Consider the following 16,828-nt stretch of genomic DNA (forward strand, 5'->3'; position numbering starts at 1 on the left):
TTTCACATTATTACACCCTCCTAAGGAAGAGAAGGGAGAAGTTCAGGCCTCTGCTACTCCTCCAATCTCTGCCCAATAAATAGCAACAAAGAGTGGATGAAAGCATGGTGAAGAGTGATAACCACCACTATTTGAGGAATTTTTAACTTCTGGAGGTGGTGTGGGGCCCCTGCAAAATCCAGAAATATAAACACCCAATTCTGGCTCTATTTCAGGAGTTTTTTTTTTTTTAAGATTATTTATTTATTTATTTGACAGAGAGACACAGTGAGAGAGGGAACACAAGCAGGAGGAGTGGGAGAGGGAGAAGTAGGCTTCCCGCAGAGCAGGGAGCCCGATGCGGGGCTCGATCCCAGGACCCTGGGATCATGACCTGAGCCGAAGGCAGGCACTTAACGACTGAGCCACCCAGGCGCCCCTCAGGAGATTCTTGAGCCCCCAGAATCCCACCCATTAATTTCGTTGAAGTTCACGAAGTCCATGTTAAGAACTCCCAAGGTAACCTGTAGCAAGAAGGACTGGACCTGGCAGTGACAGGCCGAACGGACCATAAAAGCTTTAGAGGTAAAGCACTTGTATTTCTATTTGACAAGGGGATCTTGCTGCCTTGAATGTAGCTGCAGCAAACAGGCACTTAAATTTAGGAAGGAGGGGTGCCTGGGTGGCTCAGTTGTTAAGCGTCTGCCTTCGGCTCAGGTCATGATCTCAGGGTCCTGGGATCGGCCCCCCGCATCGGGCTCCCTGCTCCGCAGGAAGCCTGCTTCTCCCTCCCCCACTCCCCCTGCTTGTGTTCCCTCTCTCACTGTGTCTCTCTCTGTCAAATAAATCAATAAAATCTTAAAAAAAAAAAGAGTCCATGATTCCTTACGAAGAAAAAGAAAGACAACTGAGCGTGCATTTATTTATTCAACAAATCTATATTGAGTTTTCACTGTATGCCAGGCCTTGTTCCAGGAGCTGGAGACATAACAAGGAGCAAAACAAAGCCAGCCATGTGGAATGAGCTTTCTTGTTGAGGTTGGGGAGGAAGACAATAAACAGGTAAACAAGCAATTATTTGATATAATGTCACAATGTAATAAGTGCCAGAAAGAAAAATGCAGTAGGGGAAAGAGAAAAAGAGCAATGGGAAGCTTTTATGACAGAGGAGAGTTAGGGAAGGCTTGGCTGAGAAAAAGCACTTGAACAGACACCAGAATGGAGTGAAGGAGCGAGTCATGTAAGCATCTGGGGAAAGAGTTTTCCAGGAAAACAGAACAGGAAATGCAAAAGCCCTGGAGAAGGAATGTGCTCCATGTGTTAGAAACAGCTAGGAGGCCACTGTGGTTGGAGGGAGGTGATCAGGGGAGATGGTGGAGCGAAGTCCAGGATGTAAGCTGGTGTCAAACCACATAAAGGCTTGGAGGCCACAGGAGGGGCTTTGAATTGTCTTCTAAGAGTCATGGGAAACCACCAGAAGGAGGCTTTTCAGAAGGGCAGTATCACCATCTGACTTGTGTTTTATGATGGGTCATTCTAGCTGCTATGTGGAAAAGAGACAGAAGGAGGGTGAGTACGAAAGCAGAGAAGAGAAAAGAGAACATGTATTTTTCCCTTTCCACATGGTACTGATGATTTTTGGTGGCCCCAGGAAAGAGAACATAGATATAAAAATTATTGGATCAAACTGAATGCTTCAGACCAGTTCATTCTACCAGTATGTCACCAACATCCGGTTGATGGGCCCTAGAAATGAGACAGCAGTCTCCTACCTAATGTTAGCTGTGATATTGTGATTTATAATAATATATATTTGGTCTTTGTCCCATTTCTGGCACAGAGCTTTTTTTTTTTTTTTTTTAAAGATTTTTATTTATTTATTTGAGAGAGAATGAGAGTGATAGGGATCACAGAGGGAGAGGGAAAAGCAGACTTGCCACTGAGCAGGGAGCCTGATGTGGGGCTCAATCCCAGGACCCTGAGACCCGACCTGAGCTAAAGGCAGATGCTTAACCAACTGAGCCACCGAGGCGCCCCTGTCACAGAGCTTTTAAAAACCTTAGAATTTCCTAAGTGATGAGAGTGACAACAGTGTCTCTGGTTGTATTAATAAGTCGTCTTTAAGACTGAACCTAAGGATGGGGGCTGGTTACCTGGGGAACCAACCATATGACTAGAGGGTTGGAACTTTCAGTCCCATCCATCCCCCTGATCTCTGGGGTAAGGAGAGGGGTTGGATGTTGAATCAATCCCCAGTGGCCAGTAATTTAATCAATCATTCCTATGTAATGAAGCCTCCATGAAAACCCAAGAGGACAGGGTTCAGAGAGCTTCCAGGTTGGGGAACACATGGAGATTTGGGGAGAGACGCTTGCTCTAGAGAGAGCATGGAAGCTCCACATCCTCCCTTGCCCCATACCTTGCCCTCTGCATCTCTTGCATCTAGCTGCTCCTGAGTTATATTCTTTTATAATAAACAGGTAATCTAGTAAGTAAGAGGTTTCTTTGAGTTCTGTGATCCCCTCTAGCAAATTAATCAAACCTAAGTTGAGGGTCTTGGGAACGTCCAATCTATAGCTGGCCAGTCTGAAGCCTAGGCAACAAGCTGACTTGTGATTGGTATCTGATGTGGGGAGGTGAGGGGCAGTCTTGCAGGACTGAGCCTTTAACCTGTGGAATATGACACTATCTCTAAGTAGATAGTGTCAGAGTTGATCTGACTTGTAGGGCACCCTGCTGGTATCTGAAAATGGCTTGGTGGTATGTGAGTCTGCAGGTGTGGCCCATACCTCCTTGTGAAGCAACAAACAACATTGTATCCTAGCATCTAAAGGATTTAGGCATTTGGTCTCCATCATACTTCCAATAATTCACCAGTCTGGCACCTGTAGAATGAATCCGGTGGGATGATTGTAGACTTACCACAAACTCAACCGAGTAGTAGCCTGATCACTGCTGCCAGGCCAGATGTAGTATCTTAGATAGAGATTAATATGGCCTCAGGCACATAGACTGCAGAGGACCTGTCGATAGATATTGCTAGACACCATGTTGCTTTGGACACCCGTAGCCAGCGAAATCAGTTGTTAGCACAGATGATGATCTAGCTTGACTTCTGAGACAAGTCTCCACCCTGGAGGTCTAAACCAGTAATACCCCACTCTGAAAAGGTAATCGAGATAACAGTTGAAGTCTCTTTCTTCCTCCAGTCTGGAAGAGTGTCAAGATGTCTTTCCATAAGCCAGCAAAAAGAATGAAATCTGGCCATATGCAACGACGTGGATGGAACTAGAGGGTAATATGCTAAGCGAAGTCAGTCAGTCAGTCAGAGAAAGACAAATACCATATGATTTCACTCATATGTGGAATTTAAGAAAAAAAACAGATGAACATAGGGAAAGGGAAGGAAAAATAAGATAAGATAAAAACAGAGGGAAGCAAACCATAAGAGACTCCTAACTATATAGGGAACAAACTGAGGGTTGCTGGAGAGGAAGGGGTAGAGGGATGGGGTAACTGGGTGATGGGCAGTAAGGAGGGCACTTGATGTAACAAGCACTGGGTATTATATGCAACTAGAGAATCACTAAATTCTACCCTTGAAACTAATAATACATTATATGTTACTAAATTGAATTTAAATAAAGAGTTTTTAAAAAAAATATCTTTCCATAGATCAAGCTTATATACTTGATCATTTTTTTTTTAAGATTTTATTTATTTATTAGGGAGAGAGAGAGTACGTGAGAGGGAGCGAACGAGAGAGAGCAAGGGCAGGGGCAGAGGGAGAGGGAGAAGCAGACTCCCCGCTGAGCAGGGAGCCCGATGTGGGGCTCGATCCCAGGACTCTGGGATCGTGACCTGAGCCGAAGGCAGATGCTTAACTGACTGAGCCACCCAGGCGCCCCTATACTTGATCATTTTTATTTATTTATTTATTTTAAGATTTTATTTATTTGAGAGAGAGAATGAGAGAGAGAGAGAGAGAGCACAAGAAGGAGGAGGGTCAGAGGGAGAAGCAGACTCCCTGCTAAGCAGGAGCCCGATGTGGGACTCGATCCCGGGACCACAGGATCATGACCTGAGCCAAAGGCAGTCGCCCAACCAACTGAGCCACCCAGGCGCCCCTACTTGATCATTTTTATACCACTTCTGTCAATATTCTTGTTCACATTCTACTTCAGCTTCGGATGTGGTTACCAAGTGCCTAACCCTTGAATTCCTGGACAGTATTGCCACATCTGGCCAAAGATGCACTTTCCCTCGGAAGCCCTATTCCAGCAATGAGACGTGTACCTCAGTGTGTACCTTCTGTAAATATCCCAGAGAACAATCACTGTTCTTAAGCACTCACAAATTTTTTTGTACGTAAATTCTTGTGAACAACGTCAATGACTGGGACAACAGACGTTGATTTTGACGCTGCAGGTGTGTTCTTTTCTAGCCCAGTCAGAAAAGAAGGACCTGCAACAGCTTGAATTCCCATGTAATAGACAACAACACACACTTACAGTTTTCCCTCCACGTTATATGAACTCTCCTTCCTTCTGTCACCCTACAGTCCAAAGAGATCTAGATGATCTTGACAGCGCACAGAACATCCCATTAACCTACGACCCTGGTGGCACGGCGGTGATCAGACTGGATGACATCAGAAGGCTTGGTAAGACACATGTGCTCCAGAGTGGGAGAGCCGTGCCGTAGCTCTACCTGAAGGGATATTTTATCTTGTGTCTTCTACCATGAAGAAGGAAACACAGTGCCTTCTGCCGCTCCCCCGGCTTGTGCTCCCTCTTTCTCTCTGTCTAATAAATAAATAAAATATTAAAAAAAAAAAAGAAGAAGATACCATCCATTTTTAGCTTACACTCACATGCAGGGTGGACCCATCTGCCAATCAAACTTGACCCTTTTCTCATTCTTTGGTTGGTCATGCAGAATTGCAGAATGCCCATACAACCATGAGCATGAGCTGGAGGGACCATGGTGGGGCGGGGGGTGTGGAATCTGGGATCCTGCTCATGCAGCTTACTTGTACCCTCTGGTCCTGCTTATTCTCAATTCTGGATGTAGCACCTTCATTTTATGATGGATTGCTGATAGGACCCCCGTATTTATGACTTGGTTGATCAGCCCCAGTTCATGAGAAGTTTTACTGCATGATCACTTGGTGACCAATTGACAGGCCTGCCTTCTATCCTGACCAGAGCTTTACAGAATGACAGGAGTCATTTTCCAAAGGCATGTGATTCTCTACTACAGATAGCATGGCCTTTCTCTCCATCCCCAAGGCCCTGAATCGTGATCCCCCACTGGGACTGGCCGCAGATCTATACACATCTTTTCCTACCATTGAGAGCTCCAATACCGTGGGGGCTGCAGGCCCACATGGCCTGAGTGATCACCCTGGATCTGAGACAGAGTGCTTTCCTGCGCAGGGGCCCACACAAATCCGGCAGTCTTGCACATCACTGAGTATAAGAACTGCAGCAGTAACCAAAAAATACATATGCCTTCAAGTTTTCATCTATTTTTGATAAACATGACAATGAAGGGGGTTGAAACCTGGAGGGCCCAGCAGAAATACTTCAATTTGCATGTAAGGACCCAGTCTGGGTAAATAAAAGCTAGAGAATACAACCCCCAAACCATCTAGGATCTTCTTTCTTCCTGAGGCATGCAAATATCAAACTTTCTAGTTGATTAGCCAGGCATGAGTTCTACCTCGAAAACAAAAAAGTACATCCTGTTGTCGTCATGTCTTGATCTCAAATAGGTTCTCGTCAGCTATTAATACATTGCACTTTTTTAAGCAGAGGAAGTGGTAGGGCAAATTATTTTCTCAAAGGCTCAGAAAGGTGCCATGCTCCATTTCCCCCCACTACACGCTCAGCACGTAAGATGTTGTCTAGCAGGGAAAGCTCACTGGAAGACTCAGTGCCCAAGATTTTTATGGGGGACTGCTCAGATAGGCACTCTGTGCTCAGCATGTCTCAAATTCCAGACTCCCTGAAGGAAATCAAGTTTTTGGCATAAACCATATCACTTGCACATTTCAGCCCAGTAAGCAACTCTTAATGAGACAATGGTGGGAACCCTTCCCAAATCCAAATTGCCAACCTTTCAAGCAGGCCTTTCAAAGGGGGACAATCTCAGGACTGCTATGTCTGTCTATCTTACATCTTCTAACCCTTTTCTGCATATAGGCATTATTATCCTTCTTAAAATATATTTTACATTTTTACATTTTATATTTTTCTACTTATGTTACATATTTATTTAAAATATTTATATTATATTTTTAGGGCACCTGGGTGGCTCAATCGGTTAAGCGTCTGCCTTCTGCTCAGGTTATGATCCCAGGGTCCTGGGATCAAGTCCCACATTGGGCTCCCTGCTCAGCAGACAGCCTGCTTCTCTGTCTCCCCCTGCTGCTCCCCCTGCTTGTGCTCTCTCTCTGTCAAATAAATAAATAAAATCTTAAAAAAAAAAAAAAAAACTCAAATAGGCTGATATCTTGCTCAAGACCATGCTGGTCATCTACGGCAAAGCCAATATCCGAACCCCAGTATATGCGGTTTACTACTACGTTGTAATGTCTCAAATCATAGCATCGAACATACGTAAAACATTTTCATATTGAGATTATCTTACATACATACAGATTCCTCTATGAATAAATTCTTCCACTGATAATTATAGCTGCTACCAGTCTACAGACAGAAGGAAGAAAAGGAAGAGGTTTTAGTCTCAGTATTTCTCATTTCTAAAGGATGTGTGAGAACTTTTGCTTTCCAGCACTGCATCTAAGAAGCTGAGAAGTCGCCATCTATCTTATTTTTCCCTTTTTTTTATTATGTTATGTTAATCATCATACATTACATCATTAGTTTTTGATGTAGTGTTCCATTATTCATTGTTTGTGCATAACACCCAGTGCTCCATGCAGAACGTGCCCTCTTTAATACCCATCACCAGGCTAACCCATCCCCCCCCCCCCTCCCCTCTAGAAGCCTCAGTTTGTTTCTCAGAGGCCATAGTCTCTCATGGTTCATCTCTATCTTTTTTTTTTTTTTAAGATTTTTATTTATTTATTTGAGAGAATGAGAGAGAGAGAGAGCACAAGAGGGGGAGCGGGAGAGGGAGAAGCAGACTCCCCGCTGAGCAGGGAGCCTGATGCGGGACTCGATCCCAGGACTCCAGGATCATGACCTGAGCTGAAGGCAGTCACTCAACCAACTGAGCCACCCAGGCGCCCTCGTCTCTATCTTAACAAAAGCTGAATGAACTGAAAAATCAACAATGCTTTTTCAATTCCTTAGAGAAGGGAAGTCACAGGGCAAACTGATGCCCCCCCTCCCCTGAATTGGAGGGACTGACAGGTAGATACAGAGAACTTCCCAAAGCAGAAGCCTCCAGGGGGGGAACCAGTGTCAAGGTAGGGAAACCTGAACTGTCATTGATGAATTACTGGAGGTTCAGTGTGGACAAGTCCAAGAGATACAAACTTCAGGGAACTCAGTTATCAGGAGGACCTTGTCCTTCTATGTTTTACATCCTGGAGCTCTACCACTTTCTCCCCTGGCAGGGGGAGGGAATAAGCAATTATTTTGAAATACTTCAGATCAGGGTACCTGGCTGACTCAGTCAGGAGATCATGCAACTCTGGATCTCAGAGTTGTAGGTTTGAGCCCTACCTTCGGTGTAGAGACTTACTTAAAAATAAAACCTAAAAGGGGCGCCTGGGTGGCTCAGCCGGTTGAGTGTCCAACTCTTGATTTCAGCTCAGGTCATGATCTCAGGGTCATGAGATCGAGCCCCACTACAGGCTCCCCGCTAAGTAGGGAATCTGCTTGAGAGTCTCTCCCTGTCTCTCTGCTCCTCCCCACACTCAAGCTCTCTCTCTCAAATAAATAAATCTTAAAAAAAAAAAAAAAAAACTAAAAAAAATTGAAATATATCAGATCATTCCCTTCTTAGCAAGGTCTGCCCTAAGGAGAAACTCTGACTGGAGCCTAACCTGCTGGGGTTTATCAGAGCCCAATAGGGAAATGTCCAACCCCACCTACCTTCCCAAATGGGAGAAAAGAAATCCCCAGCTCCAGCCCAGGCTAGCCATCCTGTCCCACCTGAGGAGAGGAGGAAAATACGAGAAGCACCTTGAAGCTCATAGTCCACAGACCTAATCACAGCACCACAGAACGCTTCTCCCCCACCTCACCATTCAAAGTAAGTGGATGGGACCAACACAAGAAAAACAGACTCAAATACAGAAAACAAACTGGCGGTGGTCGGAATAGAGGTGGGTGAGGGCATGGGTGACTAGGAAAAAGAGGTACAAAGTTCCACTTATAAAATAAACAAGTCATGGAGATGAAAAGTACAGCATAGGGAATATAGTCAATACCACCGGTCAAAACAAATGAAGAAATAACATGTGTATTTGTGAGCCTTTTAACCCAAAAATAAGGCCTCCCACGAAAAGTGTTTATCCGCTCTCTTCACTGTACTAAAGCACAACTACAAAAAGATAAATTCGTTGTCTAAAAATAATAATGAATCGATCTATTCTTAGCCACTTGGGCAGTGCAGAGAAACTACTTTGTAGCAGTCTAAACCCCCGGCGTGGGCTCTGTAAGCTCCTGGCATTTGATTTGCAAAACAGAAAAGCATCCTTTTATGGGGCATTATTTCTATATCAGCACAACAAATACTTTGATCAACTGCCCAATCCTAACAAAATGAGGGGACATTCATGATTCATCTCAGCCACACATATTTCCTAGCAAATCATAGAAGCTTTATATAAATGCATGGGGTTTAGGCTTAAGGAAGTCAGTGGTTACTTCAATCACCCCTTGGCCCATATGTCCTTCCTTTGTCTCCCTAAACAATGCTTTTAAGACCCAAATGCCACTCTCAGCCTTCGTGAACATTTCAGCCCCATAATTTGCAAATGAAGTGAGCTTGAGCAAACTACTGTGACTTTCTGGATCTCTGTTTTTCTCATCTGTAAAATGGGGATAAGAATAATATTTTTCGGGGCGCCTGGGTGGCTCAGATGGTTAAGCGTCTGCCTTCGGCTCAGGTCATGATCTCAGGGTCCTGGGATCAAGCCCCACATCGGGCTCCCTGCTCGGCGGGGAGCCTGCTTCTCCCTCTCCCTCTACTCTCCCTGCTTGTGCTCCCTCGCTCTCTCTGTCAAATAAATAAATAAAATCTTTAAAAAAAAAAAAAAATAATAATAATAATAATTAAAAAAAAAAAAGAATAATATTTTTCTCATGAAATGACTAAGGATTTCATGATATAATGCATGTAAAGCTCTTGGCACACTGCCTGGCATTAAAAAAATATTCAGTTAATTTTATTTGTTTCTCACTATAATCACAAGGGCCACTAAGTGATCATTGGCAATCTTTTTTGAAATCTGTGCAATCTATTAGAACGGACATCGTTCTCTCTCTCCTTCCCCTCTCTCTCCTTCCTCTCTCTCTCTCCCTTATTTTTTTTACCGGTAGCATTTACCTAATGTTAGCATTATTCTTATCTCTGGGGGCTGGATATTGGGAAAGTCATGGAAAGATCCAAATGGGACCTTTGGTGCCAAGTGCTGGGAGTGTTGGGATCCATCTGGGACTTTTCCAGTGCTCATGAGCAAGAGCTGAATGTCACAAGATGCCAGACAGCAGGAAAGTGAGCACCAGCTGGGACCTGGAGATAACTTTGGAACTGGGAATGGAGGCTGCATTTGCTGGCACTTTCTTGTAATCTTTCCTGATAAACTTCTGCTTATTTGGCATGTGGGTTGCTAAGGTGAGGGGCTGACAGGAGGGAACTGTGCAACAGAGGGTCCTAATGTATTTAAACTTGACTAAAGTTTACTCCTTGGAGGTAAAACTGTAACAGTATGTATCTAGCTGCCAAGATGCCAGTGAGCATCATAAGCTTAGACTGGCTTATCTTTCCTACCTTTCCTTGTGACCCAGAAAGCCACCGCTAGGGCCCCACACTAGTAGGGTTTGGTGAGGAATGGGGAGTACTGGTAGCAGTTAAGAGTTTGCATATTAAAGGATCTGGTTTTGGGGGCACCTGGGTGGCTCAGATGGTTAAGCATCTGCCTTCGGCTCAGGTCATGATCTCCAGGTCCTGGGATCGAGCCCCACATCGGGCTCCCAGCTCAGCAGGGAGTCTGCTTCTACCTCTGCCCCTGCTTGTGCTCTCTCTGCCTTTGTCTCTCTTTCAAATGAATAAATTTAAAAAAAATAAAAAAAAATAAGGGATTTGGTTTTTATTGTGATGAGAATTTCACAATTTATACAAATATAAAATCATTATGTTTTACACCTGAAATTAATATGTTATATGCCAATTATACCTCAATAATAATAATAATAATAATAATAAAGCCCCTCCCCCAAAAAGATCTAGAACATTTTACCTTAAGTTGTAAAAAAAAAAGCTTGAGACTTGGAGTCACAAAGATTTGGAGTTCAAAGCTTGCTTCCACCACTTAGAGCTCTGTGTCCTTGGATATGTTCATTTACCTCTGGAACCTTAGAAAACAGGACAACAGCATCTGTTTTCACTACTTCAGGATTGTGATAAGAATCAAATGGAGGGTGCCTGGCTGGCTCAGTTGGTGGAGCGTGCAACTGTTGATCTCAGGGTTATAAGTTTGAGCCCCACGTTGGGTGTAGAGATGACTTAAAAATAAAAATTAAAAAATCTAAGAGTGAGGGGCGCCTGGGTGGCTCAGTCATTAAGCGTCTGCCTTCGGCTCAGGTCGTGGTCCCAGGGTCCTAGGATCGAGCCCCGCGTCGGGCTCCCTGCTTCGCGGGAAGCCTGCTTCTCCCTCTCCCATTCCCCCTGCTTGTATTCCCTCTCTCGCTGTGTCTCTCTCTGTCAAATAAATAAATAAAATCTTTAAAAAAAAAAAAATCTAAGAGTGAAATGGATTAACAATTGTGGAAATGCGTTATTAAATGCCACACATTATAACAATAATATGGTACTACCTAAATACTGCCTTGGAGTGAGGCTTCATACAGCCTTTTCAGAGAAAGGTGCTGCTTCCTGCCTCCCAGAATGAGCTGAATGAACTGAATTAGAAGGTGACATTCCCCAATAATCCAGCCATTTAATGAGCACCCCAAATAAAAACTCCGGAAAAGGGACACCTGGCTGGCTCATTTGGTAGAGTATCATGACTCTTGATTTTGGGTTCATGAGTTGTAGCCCCATGTTGGGTATAGAGTTTACTTAAAAGAAACAAAACAAAACAAAGAAAAAAATATACTCTGGAAAAATACTACATTCAACATAATCTTTTTAAACCTGTTAATTGCCGGGGCACCTGGGTGGCTCAGTTGTTGGGCATCTGCCTTCGGCTCAGGTCATGATTCCAGGGTCCTGGGATAGAGCCCCGCATCTGGGCTCCCTGCTCTGCGGGAAGCCTGCTTCTCCCTCTCCCACTCCCCCTGCTTGTGTTCCTGCTCTCGCTGTGTCTCTCTCTGTCAAATAAATAAATAAAATCTTTAAAAAAAAAAAAACCTGTTAATTGCCTTCTCAAGTTTCTCAATACGAAACACTACACTTAAAACAAAATTAAAACTGTAGAATTAAAAGTTCACCCAATATTTAAAATGACAAACCTGGTCATTTATTTATTAAAAAAAACTAAAATAGGGATTGGAAGTAGTGCAGGTCCCTTCAGACCTTACCTAAATAGAAAGACCTTACCAAGCTATAAAATTTAGTGACACTTGAAAAATATTATCTAGAGGAATAACAGTATGATCCGTAAGCCACTTCAGCTTATCTCTCTGAAAGATGCCATTAGCAAGTGTGAGTAAGTTTGCTAAATATTTTTCAGGTTGATTTGTCAACCTAATAAAAGGTTTGACAGACCATGCCTCAGTTTCCTTGTAATAAGTATTTATGAGTCATTACCAGGCAAAGGTCAAGGTTTCTGTACTCAGGGTTACAATTTTTAACAATGTGCCTCTAGCTTCGAGAAGAATTTTTTAAATAAGGAAATTAAGGCAGAGTGCTTTTAATTTTTATTTATATGATTAGTTTTTGTCTTTGAATATTTATTCTATCATGTGACATACATAAATGTTGTAAGGGCTTGAATTTGCCTGAGCCCCTTAATAACAGCAGAGCAAGTCAAATTTCAACCTCTGTGAAGGTCATAGATGCCTAAGATCATTTTTTTTAAACATATGCTTCCATTTTCTATCCGTTCTGTCTTCAAAGATGCCACATCCTTTGCAAAGAACATGAACAAAATACAAAGGTGTATTTCCAACTCTGCAGGATATTTTTCACTTCACTGAAACCTAATACATAGATTTCATGTAGAACATTCTAAAATTAATAGAGCGCCTATATTAAGATTTAATCTGTTTTTAATTGTTTTTTTTTTCATTGAAAAGAAAACTTTTTTTCATCATACGCTGTATTTTACAAGGTTTGCAACAACATTTTCAAAAGAATTTTCCTCTCGGTAAGAATAGTCTTTTTTCTTCTTAGTTATGCAATAAATGGAACTATGAGAAAGAAGCTATCGGTTTAAAAATACATGGCAATATAAAAGGCTTTTGTTTTCTCTTGCTTTGAGGAAATTCAATATAGTGGTGTAGCAAGGTTGGCAGGGGTGATCCTAGAGAGAAGAGGAGGCCCCTTTGCCCCACTTTCAAGTGTTGAAACTGAACTTGTATTCTAGGTCATCTACTAGAATATTTTGCATAGACCTTTTTTTTTTTTTAAGGAAGTGTTTCATAATATTTATGGGAAATAAAAATAAGGTGGAAGCAATTCATACCGCACTGTGATGTTAGGTTGCCTGTGCCAGATTCTTCATGTCCCAAAACACAGTCGTCCTTGGTGGTTGGATGCAGGATGCTTCCAGGCCTCGGTTGGCAACGACACCATGAAAGGAAAATACAAAGTGAGTATGGTTATTTGGATGCACTCTGTTAATAAAGGCATGCAGATTACCTCTCCACACCTGGTTCACTGTCAAATGACTCATCATTTTTGGCTATTATGCTAATAATACATGTCTATATCAGCACAAAGGAGCTAGAAAATCATCATGATTAAGAAGAACAGAATATGCGGGCACCTGGGTGGCTCAGTCGTTAAGCGGCTGCCTTCCGCTCAGGTCATGATCCCAGGGTCCTGAGATCGAGCCCCGCATCGGGCTCCCTGCTCGGCGGGAAGCCCGCTTCTCCCTCTCCTACTCCCCCTGCTTCTGTTCCCTCTCTCACTGTCTCTCTCTCTCTCTCTAATAAATAAAATCTTTAAGAAAAAAAAAAAAAGCAGAAAAGTGTTCACCTTTAGCCCAGAAGGCTGACCCTTAGCCTGCATGGTTCCCTTGAGGATCAAATACGGCAGGTTGCTGAATTCTTAAAGGGTCTCCTGACAGCCTGTGTATCTCACACACAGTTAATATTGAACTGAATGATAAGCACCAGAGAAGTCTCGCAAAAGTAGTTTTACAAGTGGAAATTCGAAGAAGACATTTATGATCTAATGCTCCCTGCACGTCCCCTGGTCCTTGAGCACTACACGTATAAGCAGCAGCTTCACACAGGGCAGGTGCGGCTCTTTCTGCCTGGGGTAGCCTTTTCTATCCTCCTGCTTCTTAAATAAACCCACTAAGTTGCAGCATACAACTTCTCAGGAACTCCTTCTTGCCAGCCGAGCTCCCCAACCCTGCAATAACTGTATCTAAAATTGTAGCTTTGGGGCGTCTGGGTGGCTCAGTCGTTGTGTCTGCCTTCGGCTCAGGTCATGATCCCAGGGTCCTGGGGTCGAGCCCCACATTGGGCTCCCTGCTCGGCGGGAAGCCTGCTTCTCCCTCTCCCACTCCCCCTGCTTGTGTTCCCTCTCTCGCTATGCCTCTGTCAAATAAATAAATAAAATCTTAAAAATAAATAAATAAATAAAAATAAAAATAATAAAATAAAATAAAATAAAATTGTAGCTTTACCCAAGTTACTCTGTTAATAATTGGAAGTTCAGAAGCTGATGTGTGTAAGTGATCATTCCCAACTCTTGCCAAGGGGGAAGAATGAAATCAACACAGTTGAGTATTTAATAATGTGGGACAAATCAGATGACTTTTTGCTCTGAAAAAGTTATCAGGGGTTCCTGCTGCCCAGCATCAGAAGAGCTGGTTGGTCTACCAGGTGTACTAACATACATCATTAGTATCTTATTAAAAAACCTAATAGTTGTCAACTAACAGAACATCACAAGAAGGGGGACCTCTCTTTTAAACACGTGAAGACATTTAACATGGATGAATATGTAGAATTTCCCATCAATTGCCCTGAAAGCTACCATTCCTTGGTGTGGAATAACTTTTTATTTATTTATGTATTTATTTATTTATTAAAGATTTTATTTATTTGACAGAGAGAGATAGCGAGAGAGGGAACACAAGCAGGGGGAGTGGCAGAGGGAGAAGCAGGCTTCCTGCTGAGCATGGAACCCAACATGGGGCTCGATCCCAGGACCCTGGGATCATGACCTGAGCCGAAGGCAGATGCTTAACGATTGAGCCACCCAGGCGCCCGTGGAATAACTTTTTAAAGCATATTGATATAGATCCTAAAATGCTCATATCTTCGATGGGAATACTGCAGATTTACAAACAGAATGTGATGCGTTTGAAAAGAAAAGAAAAAAAAAGGAAGCTGGCTGAGTAGACCTATCTGTTAGAGGTAATGTTTCTCATAATAGGTATATACAAGGCATTTGCCCCGTGCACAACAATGGAAGGAGTCAACCACGTGTGGACTGTGTCATCTTTCCAGCATCATCTCTGAACTACATTTGTATATGATGAAGATGCTACTTTAGAACTAAGAGTCACTACTGTAAACTACTTCAAGGTTTAATGCATGTGCACAGTAAACTTGTAGGTCCACTATAGGGTATGGTAGAAGGAAATTGAAGGAGATTGGGGCAAAATGCTGCTTGAATGAACAAAATACTTTTTATAAGAAGTAGATGAATTTCAGCTTTGCAATATAATGGAGCATGGGGAATTTTTAAGATGATCATTTTTGTAAAAAAGATTTTATTTATTCATTTGAGACAGAGAGAGAGAGAGAGATAACATGAGCAGGGGGAGCTGCAGAGGGAGAGAGAGAAGCAGATTCCCTGCTGAGCGGGGAGCCTGACTCAGGGGGTCAATCCCAGGACCCTGAGATCATGACCTGAACCAAAGGCAGATGCTTAACCATCTGAGCCTCCCAGGCGCCCCAGGATTACCATTTTTAAAAGTCCAATATCTGTACATGAAACATTCCATATTTGAAATGCATCTATTTTACACCAGGGCTTAGGAGAAGTAATTGGCTCTCACGACGGATAAGCTGTTTATTATAAACATTTTATTTACAAATAAACTTTATTATAAGTAGCTAGTCTATAAACCAGAACAGAAATGAAATATCTGCTTGTGTAGACAATTTTAAAACTCATTTTTTTAAAAGATTTTATTTATTTATTTGACAGAGAGAGAGACAGCGAGAGAGGGAACACAAGCAGGGGGAGTGGGAGAGGGAGAAGCAGGCTTCCCGCCGAGCAGGGAGCCCAATGCGGGGCTCGATCCCAGGACCCTGGGATCATGACCTGAGCTGAAGGCAGACGCCTAATGACTGAGCCACCCAGGCACCACCTAAAACTCATTTTAAAGGTGGAGATTCTGTACATCAAGTGCCATTCAAGACATGACTCGAGTGGCATAATATACAAAGATTTATGTTTTTTAATTATCTGAAGACCCTTCAAAACTTTCAGGTATTAATCGACTATCATTGCAGACTTTAATTTTGGAATAATATCTTTATATTTTATCTGCATTATACGCAAGCCTTTCTGCACACGACTGCCTTAGTCATCTTCCTACAGTGCCATCTGGACATCAAAAGTCGTGCTATATACTGTTGGTAAAGGAAATTTGAGGAGAAGACAGTGCCAAAACGTGCAGTTTATATCCTTTTGAAAAATATGTATAGTGCATATTTTTGGTGCACCTTCTTCTTTAGCACCTTTTCAAGAAATGTGCTTTTGGTAGCAGCTTTCTGCCCAAGGGTCCTATCCCCATGCTTTAATAAAATCACCTTTTTTGCACCAAAAAAATGTGCTTTTATTTTTATTTAATGAGTTGGGTTCAGGCCCTTAATATAAACATCTTGGCTATTATGAGCACACTAAGGAAATTCTTTTGAGGAGAATTTTCTCATTATTGTTAAACTTCCTAAATGATTAACCTTATTCCTCATATATAAAAATGTCTAAAAGGATAATATGACAGAGTATATATAAAAGGAATCACTGTAAACTATTTTAGATTGCCATGGAAACTTGCATCTTAAATTGCAAATGAAAGTACATTATTTTCTACCTTTAACTCAAATAAAGCTCATATAAACAAAAAGCTAGCTGGAAGATCTTAGTGTGTGCTACAGAAGCTGATTCTCCATTCCCTTTTCGGAAATGCTCCACTCTGCCGCTAGAGGGCACCATGTGCACACTGGGCAGAGAGACAGTCAAAGGCTTATTAAGTACATTTGCCTCTTGATTTTTTTTTTTTCCGCTAAAGGAATAACCCAGTCAGTGTGGGTATGAGTGGAGATCAGAGCTGGGGGTAGGTTGCTACAGCACTTCCTTGCGACTTGAAGCTTTTTTTTTCTTAAGAGGGAGAGAGGTGGGTAGAGGGGCAGAGGCAGAGAGAGAATCTTAAGCTGGCTCCATGCCCAGCGGGACTGAGGTCAGACTCGATCTCACAACCCTGAGAACATGACCTGAACCAAATCGAGTCGGA

At 42.6% G+C, this 16,828-nt stretch overlaps 1 pseudogene; it reads left to right on the forward strand.

The window, feature by feature from the left end:
- The first annotated feature begins 6,508 nt into the window (after positions 1–6,508).
- Positions 6,509–14,929, forward strand: LOC116646648 (annotated as a pseudogene).
- Positions 14,930–16,828: the final 1,899 nt, after the last annotated feature.

The sequence above is a fragment of the Phoca vitulina genome, unplaced genomic scaffold, assembly GCF_004348235.1.
Source record: "Phoca vitulina isolate PV1807 unplaced genomic scaffold, GSC_HSeal_1.0 scaffold37, whole genome shotgun sequence".
NCBI lineage: Eukaryota > Metazoa > Chordata > Mammalia > Carnivora > Phocidae > Phoca > Phoca vitulina.